Here is a 12,546-nt window from a genome sequence, read left to right as displayed (position 1 = left end):
TAGAGATCTGAAAATGGTTGTGCACCGATGCTTCCCATTCGACCTGATGGAGCTTGAGAGGTGCTGCAAAGATGAATGGGCAAAACTGCCAAATGATAGGTGTGCAAAGCTTGTGGCATCATATTAAAAAATACTTGAGGCTGTAATTGCTGCCAAAGGTGCATCAACAAATTATTGAACATAGGCTGTGAATACTTATGTACATGTGATTTCTTAGTTTTTTATTTTTAAGAAATTTGTAAAAATCGCAAAAAAACTTTTTTCATGTTGTCATTATGGGCCATTGTGTGTAGATTTTTGAGGGAAAAAATGAATTTATTCCATTTTGGAATAAGGCCATAACATAACAAAATGTGGAAAAAGTGAAGCACGGTGAATACTTTCCAAATGCACTGTACTATTGACAAAAGAACATAAATATGATAAGCGTTATCAGTCAGAAGATAGAATTCTTAGAATTTCTCTCTTATCCAAGGTACCTTGCAAATCCTACCAATGATCTGTAATGACATCATCATCAAATACATTTCAAAGAGGCTAATTTATTAACACTCACAAATGTCCTCCATTGACTTTAAAATATATTCCAATAATAGTCCCTCTTAGTAAGACAGTAAAATGATAGCAATTCCGGGTTAGTTAATTACTTACTTGCCTACTCTGTATGAATGTGTAAGTATAGTCTGGTGGAGGAGGATCTGAAGGATCCCTTTCCAAGAAGAATAATTTGGAAAATGTAGTTTATCGGTAACAAAGGCTATCTAAACCATCTAAAGTTACTAGCGCCAAAGACTGAAGAGCTAAGATTTTCAGAGCTACAGTAGGTAAATTGGGGATTTTCGCAGTCCCTATACAAAGTTATGGGGACTGCTTTTGCAATCAGTATCTATGGTTGTATCCTGTGGATTAATATTGCAAAAATATAATAATAAATAGGCCCAAAAGTCTTGTATCTGTGCTGTATAGGCTGCCTTGAACTGCACTATGGAGATTACTACTGCAGATCCTTTGGTACTGGGGGGAAGATGTATTAACCTGGAGAAGGCATAAGGAAGTGATAAACCAGTGATATGTGCAAGGTGATAAAGGCAGCAGCCAATCAGATCCTAACTGTTAATTTACATATTGGAGCTGATTGGCTGGTGCCTTTATCACCTTGCACATATCACGGGTTTATCACTTCCTTATGCCATCTCCAGGTTAATACATCTGCCCCTGAGTTACTTGCTCCTCTGAGCTTACTATAGGGGAGATGTACTGTATGAAGCCTTCTAATAAGTAGAGATGTGCCCCGGCAATGTGTTTTGGTTTTGCTACTAATTCGTTGTCAGGTTTTGGTTTTGTCAAAACAGCCTTTACATGTTTTTGATTTGGTTTTGGATCTGTATGTTTATTTGTTTTACAAAAATTGATCAAAACATCTAAAATCACGTAATTTGGGACTTTTTTGTTCCTACAGTATATTATTAACCTCAATAACATTAATTTGCAGTCATTTCCAGTCAATTTTGGCCACCTCACAACTCATAATAATGTTTTCATCATTATTGGACAAAGGCAGTTTATAGCACATCTATGAAACACTGCCACACAGCAGTGGCAGAAAAGAAAACTAACTTTGGCCTCACAAATCCAGCAGATGCCTTCACAAACATTGTCAGGATTTGGGTAAAAAAAAAATCCCACACCCAAGACATGGCTTTTTTGGTCTTATGCCCAGGCATTGCAATGGCTTTCTTGTTATCATGGGAAAGAACTGCTGCCACTGGTGGCTGACTTACACAAACAACATCATCAACATCCTTATCCACATCACTGGCATTGCAAATCCTCCCAATGATATGTAATGAATGAAATCACGTCTTTACTTGTACTGCTCATCCCCATATTTGCAGATCGTGCAGAAAATGCCAGAAATGGTGGAAGGAGGCAAAGGTAGCTTTTCTATTTTCTACGAGTACAGTGTGAGGAATGTCAGACTCACACATACAGTAGGACACCCCTAGACTCTCCTCAGGAATTTGTGTGTACACAGTTTGTTCTTCAGTCAGACCATAAAACAGTCTCTCTCTTTATATGGATTGAATGCCTGACATCCACCTCCGGTATGAAATGACACCCGAATCACCGCAGATGGAACTTATATCGAATCTAAAACATGAAAGATCCAACGCCGGGAGGATGACATTTTGCCTTATTTTGGAATCTGAGCAAGGGGGGAAAACCCAAGTCCGCACCTGGATTCCCTTGGATCACGGAAGTTCAGATGGGATCAGTTTTATGAAAACCGAGCCTGCACTTCTCTACTAAAAAGTGGAGAATTGGATACTTGGAGAAGTTACCCATAGCAGCCAATAAGCTTTAAAGTAGCATTTATCAAGTAAATTCTGTAAAAGCGTAGAAGCTGATTAGTTGCCGTGGGCAACTTATCCATTTGTCCACATCTGTACTCTTTAGAATGCTTGATACATCTCCCCTGTCCCCCCTCAGGATTTCTGTAGGCGATACTGTAGAACAGGGGTGGCCAACCAGTCAGAGACAAAGAGACAAAAAATCTTGTTAGGTACGTCAAAGAGCCGACATCAAGCCGAAGGCACGTGTGCCTGCTAGGCCACACCCCATGGTATAATATACAATGAAAATGCCAGATCCACATAAAATACATTTTAAAGCCAGAATCAACATAAAATACATTGAAAAAGACACTTCCACATAAAATAATGTAAAAATCCAGATCCACATAAAATATATTGAAAAAGCCATATTCACATAATACACTTCAGCTCCTCCATGTGTCACTCCAGCCAGCTCCCCCATGTGTCAATGTGTCACTCCAGCCAGCACCCTCCTGTGTCACTCCAGTCAGCTCCCCATTGTGTCTCTCCTGCCAGGATTCTCCTTTGTCACTACAGCCAGCTCCCCACTGTGTCACTCCTGCCAGCACCCTCCTGTATCACTCCAGTCAGCACCCCCATTATGTCTCTCCTGCCAGGGTCCTTCTGTGTCACTCCAGCCAGCTCCCCCTTGTGTCACTTCAGCCCACCCTCATATGTCACTACAGCCCAGTATCTGGCTCCCCAGTTTTCAGTCGCCGTAGTGCTGCTGTGTGTCTGGTTGGAGTGAACCAGTTTCCAGGATCTGTTGTGGTCACATGACTGAGTGTTGGGAGCCACATTTGAATAAAGAAAGAGCCGCATGCGGCTCAAGAGCCACAGGTTGGCCACGGCTGTTGTAGAAGAACAAATTCTGCAGAAGTTTCTATGTTGTGCAATATATAATTAGGAATGGACTTTATATCGATTTGATATGCTACTGATGTTGAAGGACTTTCTTGTAGCGGACAGTCGCACTGATCACATAAGTATGCAAATCTGATTTATTTTGCAGCTGAATGATTATCATCAGACTGCGCACGCATATGTGCCACAATGGCGGCAGGGCTAGTTCTAGACCTTTCGGCACCCAGGGCGAAAGTTTCCTTTGGTGACCCCCCCCCGACAGGCAAACAGGGTCAGTGTGCGTGGTTGGCGTGCGGGGGGAAATAGGGGCGTGGCTTCATTGGGAAGGGGTGTGGCCAGTTATGCCCCTGTAACTGTGCCCCCTTTAGTTGTGCCCCCTGTAGCTGTGCCCCCAGATTTGCCCCCAGTAGAGTTGTGCCCCTGTAGTTGTGCCTCCTGTAGCTGTACCCCCAGTAAAGTTGTGCCCCCTTTTGTTGTGCCCCCTGTAGCTGTGCCCCCAGTAGATTTGCCCCAGTACAGTTGTGCTCCTGTAATTGTGCCCCCTGTAGAGTTTTGCCCCCTGTAGAGTTTTGCCCCCTGTAGCTGTGCTCCCAGTAGTGCCCCCTGTAGCTGTGCCCCAGCAGAGTTGTGCCCCCAGTAGAGTTGTGCCCCCTGTAGAGCTGTGACCCCAGTAGAGTTATGCCCCCTGTAGTTTTGCCCCCTGTAGATTTGCCCCTGTAGTTTTGCCCCTACTAGCGCCGCTTACAAAAATAATAATAAAAAAAATACTCACCAGCCCCACTCCTGCTTCCCGACTGCTGCTGCGGTCTCTGGCCACGCGCTCCTGAGATCTATGGGAGAGACGTCATGACGTCTCTCCCATAGCTCCACACAGACACTAGAAGTCAACTACGACCTCTAGCGTCTGCGGCCGCTCTCACAATGACATTTGCAAATTTCCGCACAGCTGCAGAGTACAAATTCACAGCTGAGAATGCATTTGCATACATATCCGAATTAGTGATGTGCACCGGACATTTTTTGGGTTTTGTGTTTTGGTTTTGGATTCGTTTCCGCGGCTGTGTTTTGGATTCGGACGCGTTTTGGCAAAACCTCCCTGAAATTTTTTTGTCGGATTCGGGTGTGTTTTGGATTCAGTTTTTTTTTACAAAAAACCCTCAAAAACAGCTTAAATCATAGAATTTGGGGGTCATTTTGATCCCATAGTATTATTAACCTCAATAACCATAATTTCCACTCATTTTCAGTTTATTCTGAACACCTCACACCTCACAATATTATTTTTAGTCCTAAAATTTGCACCGAGGTCGCTGGATGGCTAAGCTAAGCGACCCAAGTGGCCGACACAAACACCTGGCCCATCTAGGAGTGGCACTGCAGTGTCAGGCAGGATGGCACTTCAAACAAATTGTCCCCAAACAGCACATGATGCAAAGAAAAAAAGAGGTGCACCAAGGTCTCTGGATGGCTAAGCTAAGCGACCCAAGTGGCCGACACAAACACCTGGCCCATCTAGGAGTGGCACTGCAGTGTCAGGCAGGATGGCACTTCAAAAAAATAGTCCCCAAACAGCACATGATGCAAAGAAAAAAAGAGGCGCACCAAGGTCGCTGTGTGACTAAGCTAAGCGACACAAGTGGCCGACACAAACACCTGGCCCATCTAGGAGTGGCACTGCAGTGTCAGGCAGGATGGCACTTCAAAAAAATTGTCCCCAAACGGCACATGATTCAAAGAAAAAAAGAGGTGCACCAAGGTCGCTGTGTGACTAAGCTAAGCGACACAAGTGGCCGACACAAACACCTGGCCCATCTAGGAGTGGCACTGCAGTGTCAGACAGGATGGCACTTCAAAAAAATTGTCCCCAAACAGCACATGATGCAAAGAAAAATGAAAGAAAAAAGAGGTGCAAGATGGAATTGTCCTTGGGCCCTCCCACCCACCCTTATGTTGTATAAACAGGACATGCACACTTTAACGAACCCATCATTTCAGCGACAGGGTCTGCCACACGACTGTGACTGAAATGACTGGTTGGTTTGGGCCCCCACCAAAAAAAAAGCAATCAATCTCTCCTTGCACAAACTGGCTCTACAGAGGCAAGATGTCCACCTCATCATCATCCTCCGATTCCTCACCCCTTTCACTGTGTACATCCCCCTCCTCACAGATTATTAATTCGTCCCCACTGGAATCCACCATCTCAGGTCCCTGTTTACTTTCTGTAGGCAATTGCTGCTGGTGAATGTCTCCACTGTAGGAATTGATTATAATTCATTTTGATGAACATCATCTTCTCCACATTTTCTGGAAGTAACCTTGTACGCCGATTGCTGACAAGGTGAGCAGCTGCACTAAACACTCTTTCGGAGTACACACTGGAGGGAGGGCAAGTTAGGTAGAATAAAGCCAGTTTGTGCAAGGGCCTCCAAATTGCCACTTTTTCCTGCCAGTATACATACGGACTGTCTGACGTGCCTACTTGGATGCGGTCACTTATATAATCCTCCACCATTCTTTCAATGGTGAGAGAATCATATGCAGTGACAGTAGACGACATGTCAGTAATCGTTGGCAGGTCCTTCAGTCCGGACCAGATGTCAGCACTCGCTCCAGACTGCCCTGCATCACCGCCAGCGGGTGGGCTGGGAATTCTTAGCCTTTTCCTCGCACCCCCAGTTGCGGGAGAATGTGAAGGAGGAGATGTTGACGGGTAACGTTCCGCTTGACTTGACAATTTTCTCACCAGCAGGTCTTTGAACCTCTGCAAACTTGTGTCTGCCGGAAAGAGAGATACAACGTAGGTTTTAAATCAAGGATCGAGCACGGTGGCCAAAATGTAGTGCTCTGATTTCAACAGATTGACCACCCGTGAATCCTGGTTAAGTGAATTAAGGGCTCCATCCACAAGTCCCACATGCCTAGCGGAATCGCTCTGTTTTAGCTCCTCCTTCAATGTCTCCAGCTTGTCTGCAAAAGCCTGATGAGGGGAATGACCTGACTCAGGCTGGCAGTGTCTGAACTGACTTCACGTGTGGCAAGTTCAAAGGGTTGCAGAACCTTGCACAACGTTGAAATCATTCTCCACTGCGCTTGAGTCAGGTGCATTCCCCCTCCTTTGCCTATATCGTTGGCAGATGTATAGGCTTGAATGGCCTTTTGCTGCTCCTCCATCCTCTGAAGCATATAGAGGGTTGAATTCCACCTCGTTACCACCTCTTGCTTCAGATGATGGCAGGGCAGGTTCAGGAATGTTTGGTGGTGCTCCAGTCTTCGGCACGCAATGGCTGAATGCCGAAAGTGGCCCGCACCACCAAATTCAATGTATGTGCAAAACATGGGACGTGCTGGAATTTGCCCAGATGTAATGCACGCACAATATTGCTGGCGTTGTCCGATGTCACAAATCCCCAGGAGAGTCCAATTGGGGTAAGCCATTCTGCGATGATCTTCCTCAGTTTCCGTAAGAGGTTGTCAGCTGTGTGCCTCTTCTGGAAAGCGGTGATACAAAGCGTAGCCTGCCTAGGTACGAGTTGGCGTTTGCGAGACGCTGCTACTGGTGCCGCCACTGCTGTTCTTGCTGCGGGAGGCAATACATCTACCCAGTGGGCTGTCACAGTCATATAGTCCTGAGTCTGCCCTGCTCCACTTGTCCACATGTCCGTGGTTAAGTGGACATTGGGTACAACTGCATTTTTTAGGACACTGGTGACTCTTTTTCTGAGGTCTGTGTACATTTTCGGTATCGCCTGCCTAGAGAAATGGAACCTAGATGGTATTTGGTACCGGGGACACAGTACCTCAATCTAGTCTCTAGTTGCCTCTGAATTAACGGTGGATACCGGAACCACGTTTCTCACCGCCCGGGCTGCCAAGGCCTGAGTTATCTGCTTTGCAGCAGGATGACTGCTGTGATATTTCATCTTCCTTGCAAAGGACTGTTGGACAGTCAATTGCTTACTGGAAGTAGTACAAGCGGTCTTCCGACTTCTCCTCTGGGATGACGATCGACTTCCAGCAGCAACAACAGCAGCGCCAGCAGCAGTAGGCATTACACTCAAGGATGCATCGGAGGAATCCCAGGCAGGAGAGGACTCGTCAGACTTGACAGTGACATGGCCTGCAGGACTATTGGCTTTCCTGGGTAAGGAGGAAATTGACACTGAGGGAGTTGGTGGTGTGGTTTGCAGGAGCTTGGTTACAAGAGGAAGGGATTTAGTTGTCAGTGGACTCCTTCCGCTGTCACCCAAAGTTTTTGAACTTGTCACTGACTTCTGATGAATGCGGTCCAGGTGACGTATAAGGGAGGATGTTCCTAGGTGGTTAACGTCCTCACCCCTACTTATTACAGCTTGACAAAGGCAACACACGGCTTGACACCTGTTGTCCGCATTTGTGTTGAAATAATTCCACACCGAAGAGCTGATTTTTTTTTTGTATTTTGACCAGGCATGTCAATGGCCATATTCGTCCCACGGACAACAGGTGTCTCCCCGGGTGCCTGACTTAAACAAACCACCTCACCATCAGAATCCTCCTTGTCAATTTCCTCCCCAGCGCCAGCAACACCCATATCCTCATCCTGGTGTACTTCAACAGTGACATCTTCAATTTGACTATCAGGAACTGGACTGCGGGTGCTCCTTCCAGCACTTGCAGGGGGCGTGCAAATGGTGGAAGGCGCAAGCTCTTCCTGTCCAGTGTTGGGAAGGTCAGGCATCGCAACCGACACAATTGGACTCTCCTTGGGGATTTGTGATTTAGAAGAACGCATAGTTCTTTGCTGTGCTTTTGCCAGCTTAAGTCTTTTCATTTTTCTAGCGAGAGGATGAGTGCTTCCATCCTCATGTGAATCTGAACCACTAGCCATTAACATAGGCCAGGGCCTCAGTCGTTCCTTGCCACTCTGTGTCGTAAATGGCATATTGGCAAGTTTACGCTTCTCATCAGACGCTTTCAATTTTGATTTTTGGGTCATTTTACTGAACTTTTGTTTTTTGGATTTTACATGCTCTCTACTATGACATTGGGCATCGGCCTTGGCAGATGACGTTAATGGCATTTCATCGTCTCGGCCATGACTAGTGGCAGCAGCTTCAGCACAAGGTGGAAGTGGATCTTGATCTTTCCCTATTTTAACCTCCACATTTTTGTTCTCCATTTTTTAATGTGTGGAATTATATGCCAGTATCAATAGCAATGGCCTACTACTATATATACTGCGCACAACTGAAATGCACCACAGGTATGGATGGATAGTATACTTGACGACACAGAGGTAGGTAGAGCAGTGGCCTACTGTACCGTACTGCTATATATTATATACTGGTGGTCAGCAAACTGTGCAAAACTGAAATGCACCACAGGTATGGATGGATGGTATACTTGACGACACAGAGGAAGGTACAGCAGTGGCCTACTGTACCGTACTGCTATATATTATATACTGGTGGTCAGCAAACTGTGCAAAAATGAAATGCACCACAGATATGGATGGATAGTATACTTGACGACACAGAGGTAGGTACAGCAGTGGCCTACTGTACCGTACTGCTATATATTATATACTGGTGGTCAGCAAACTGTGCAAAAATGAAATGCACCACAGGTATGGATGGATAGTATACTTGACGACACAGAGGTAGGTACAGCAGTGGCCTACTGTACCGTACTGCTATATATTATATACTGGTGGTCAGCAAACTGTGCAAAAATGAAATGCACCGCAGGTATGGATGGATAGTATACTTGACGACACAGAGGTAGGTACAGCAGTGGCCTACTGTACCGTACTGCTATATATTATATACTGGTGGTCAGCAAACTGTGCAAAAATGAAATGCACCACAGGTATGGATGGATAGTATACTTGACGACACAGAGGTAGGTACAGCTGTGGCCTACTGTACCGTACTGCTATATATTATATACTGGTGGTCAGCAAACTGTGCAAAAATGAAATGCACCACAGGTATGGATGGATAGTATACTTTACGACACAGAGGTAGGTACAGCAGTGGCCTACTGTACCGTACTGCTATATATTATATACTGGTGGTCAGCAAACTGTGCAAAAATGAAATACACCACAGGTATGGATGGATAGTATACTTTACGACACAGAGGTAGGTACAGCAGTGGCCTACTGTACCGTACTGCTATATATTATATACTGGTGGTCAGCAAACTGTGCAAAACTGAAATGCACCACAGGTATGGATGGATAGTATACTTGACGACACAGAGGTAGGTACAGCAGTGGCCTACTGTACCGTAATGCTATATATTATATACTGGTGGTCAGCAAACTGCAAAACTGAAATGCACCACAGGTATGGATGGATAGTATACTTGACGACACAGAGGTAGGTACAGCAGTGGCCTACTGTACCGTAATGCTATATATTATATACTGGTGGTCAGCAAACTGTGCAAAACTGAAATGCACCACAGGTATGGATGGATAGTATACTTGACGAGACAGAGGTAGGTACAGCAGTGGCCTACTGTACCGTAATGCTATATATTATATACTGGTGGTCAGCAAACTGTGCAAAACTGAAATGCACCACAGGTATGGATGGATAGTATACTTGACGACACAGAGGTAGGTACAGCAGTGGCCTACTGTGCCGTAATGCTATATATTATATACTGGTGGTCAGCAAACTGTGCAAAACTGAAATGCACCACAGGTATGGATGGATAGTATACTTGACACCACAGAGGTAGGTACAGCAGTGGCCTTCTGTACCGTACTCCTATATATTATATACTGGTGGTCAGCAAAATTATGCACTGTACTCCTACTATATACTGTCTACAATGCAGTACAGATATGGAGTGTTTTTCAGGCAGACAACGTATACTGGTGGTCACTGGTCAGCAAAACTCTGCACTGTACTACTCCTCCTATATAATATTATACTGGTGGTCCCCAGTCCCCACAATAAAGCAGCACACTGATCACAGATATGGAGTGTTTTTCAGGCAGACAACGTATACTGGTGGTCACTGTCAGCAAAACTCTGCACTGTACTCCTGCTATATATACAGCTGCTCCCCAGTCCCCACAATTAAGCAGTGTGAGCACAGATATATGCAGCACACTGAGCACAGATAAGGAGCGTTTTTTTCATGCAGAGAACGGATAAAACTAGTGGTCACTGATCAGCAAAACTCTGCACTGTACTCCTCCTATATTATACGGCTGCTCTCCAGTCCTCCCCACAATTAAGCAATAAAGCACAATCAATCAAGTTCAACAATAAACGGAGAGGACGCCAGCCACGTCCTCTCCCTAACATTTCCAATGCACAAGTGAAAATGGCGGCGACGCGCGGCTGCTTATATAGAATCCGAATCTCGCGAGAATCCGACAGCGGGATGATAACGTTCGGGCGCGCTAGGGTTAACCGAGCCATACGGGAGAATCCGAGTATGCCTCGGACCCGTGTAAAATGGGTGAAGTTCGGGTGGGTTCGGTTTACGAGGAACCGAACCCGCTCATCACTAATCTGAATCAGGCCCCTTGTCCCTTAAGTCGTGCCCCATAACTGAGTTTCTGTCTATTCCTTAAGGACACCCCAAGAATACTATCATTCTCAGTTCAAAGTGATCCCTGTCATGAACATTATCTTAAATACATAGAAGATGCACGTGGAAACAGGCGTATTTATGCTTATGACCAACTCACTGAGCGATTTATCTATGTGACATGGGGGGTCGTTCGCTCGCTGCTGTTTGTCGCAGCCGAGCGAATGGGTCTCTACTGTGCATGCGCCGTAGTGTGCCGGCGCATGCCAGACGGCCGAAGGCCATAGCAGGGCTGCGATCGCCTCTGCCTTATTGACAGGCAGAGGCGGCCGCTGGGTGGGAGGGGTCGGAATGGCGGAGTTTGGCCGCCATTTCGTGGGAGCGGTCCGGCCAACGCAGGCGTTGCCGGACCAAATGGGGGACTGGCCGCAGCGGCTGCGTGACGTCACAAGCAGCCGCTGCGGGCCGGGGAGCGATGAGTAGCTCCCGACAAGCACGCTAAAGCTGCGCTGGTCAGGAGCTACTCTTGAAGTGCAAAGGCATTGCCGCTGTGCGATGCCTTTGCACTTCTGCTGGGGGGCCGCCACTGACATGTGGGGCGGACTAGCCCTGTGCTGGGCGTCCTCCCGCTGTCAGTGTGAATGATCATAGCTTTGCTTAATTTAGCACAGCTACGATCAACTCGGCATGACCCCCATTGCCCATTACAGCCCAGTTACGCCCCTTCAGCAATAAGTGGGGATACGCTTGCTATGCATATGACTTTGCATCTCTTGTTCTTGCGTATGTTTGGTTCACACCCATTTTTCCATTGCCATGTGTGGGTAGAAAAACCAGGGTCACTTGCATGTATTTGCCCCTCTAGCTAAAAGTTGCCAGCCAGCCCCTGTTGTCATATCTACCAAATGGGTTTCCCTAATTCTATCAGACATCTTTCCTTTATTTACCATTGCAGACATACCATCTTCCTTTACATAGTACTATAATGACCAACAATTGTATTAATTCTATATTAAAGTTATTTTAAATGTGGTATTTAAGCTAGAAGATGTGCAATGATTACTAATTGTAGAACTTCATCTATGTCTACACCACACATTTGTATTATTGCTGCCCAGCGATACATTTTTAAAACCTTTTTGTCTTTGTCATTTGAAAGAACCTTTTCCTACTTAATTCATTATTAACAAAGGTTCAGCGATGATAGACTATTGAACTGATTTCACTTACCATAAATCAAACAGGGCCTAGTGATCAGGTATTGCTCTTATTTAACAGGCAGTGTAGTAAGTGTTGTGGTATGTTTATAAAGCTTTTACTGCAGATGATAAATGATTTACTTTTTTCTGCAGTTTGAAATTTTTTTATTTTTTTATTAAATGAAAAATCACATTTGATTTGTCAATGCTGCCATCTGCTGCTTAACAGGAAACTTGCAGTTTTATTTCACATATTTCGAAATTGCAGCATTTAAAATGGAAAACACACTATACATGTCTTTATGCATTGCAATTTTTTAATGTAACATGTAGAACATTTTCCAAAAACAGAGCATGCTGTAGGCATCACACACATCTAAGGGGGTCATTCCGAGTTGTTCGCTCGCAAGCTGCTTTTAGCAGCTTTGCACACGCTAAGCCGCCGCCTACTGGGAGTGAATCTTAGCTTATCAAAATTGCGAACGAAAGATTAGCAGAATTGCGAATAGACACTTCTTAGCAGTTTCTGAGTAGCTCCACACTTACTCGGCATCTGCGATCAGTTCAGTCAG

General features: G+C 45.4%; 1 long non-coding RNA gene across 1 annotated transcript in view; it reads right to left on the bottom strand.

Moving 5' to 3' along the window:
* Window positions 1–12,072, bottom strand: part of LOC135052610 (uncharacterized) — a 79,939-nt gene extending 67,867 nt beyond the window's left edge. Inside the window, exon 1 of the long non-coding RNA XR_010242233.1 lies at window positions 12,006–12,072. This is a non-coding gene — a long non-coding RNA (uncharacterized LOC135052610). The remainder of the gene's footprint in view (window positions 1–12,005) is intronic.
* Window positions 12,073–12,546: the final 474 nt, after the last annotated feature.

Source organism: Pseudophryne corroboree, chromosome 1, assembly GCF_028390025.1.
Source record: "Pseudophryne corroboree isolate aPseCor3 chromosome 1, aPseCor3.hap2, whole genome shotgun sequence".
Taxonomy (NCBI): domain Eukaryota; kingdom Metazoa; phylum Chordata; class Amphibia; order Anura; family Myobatrachidae; genus Pseudophryne; species Pseudophryne corroboree.
Note: the sequence above shows the minus strand (reverse complement) of the source record. Positions and strands in the feature narration are given on the sequence as shown.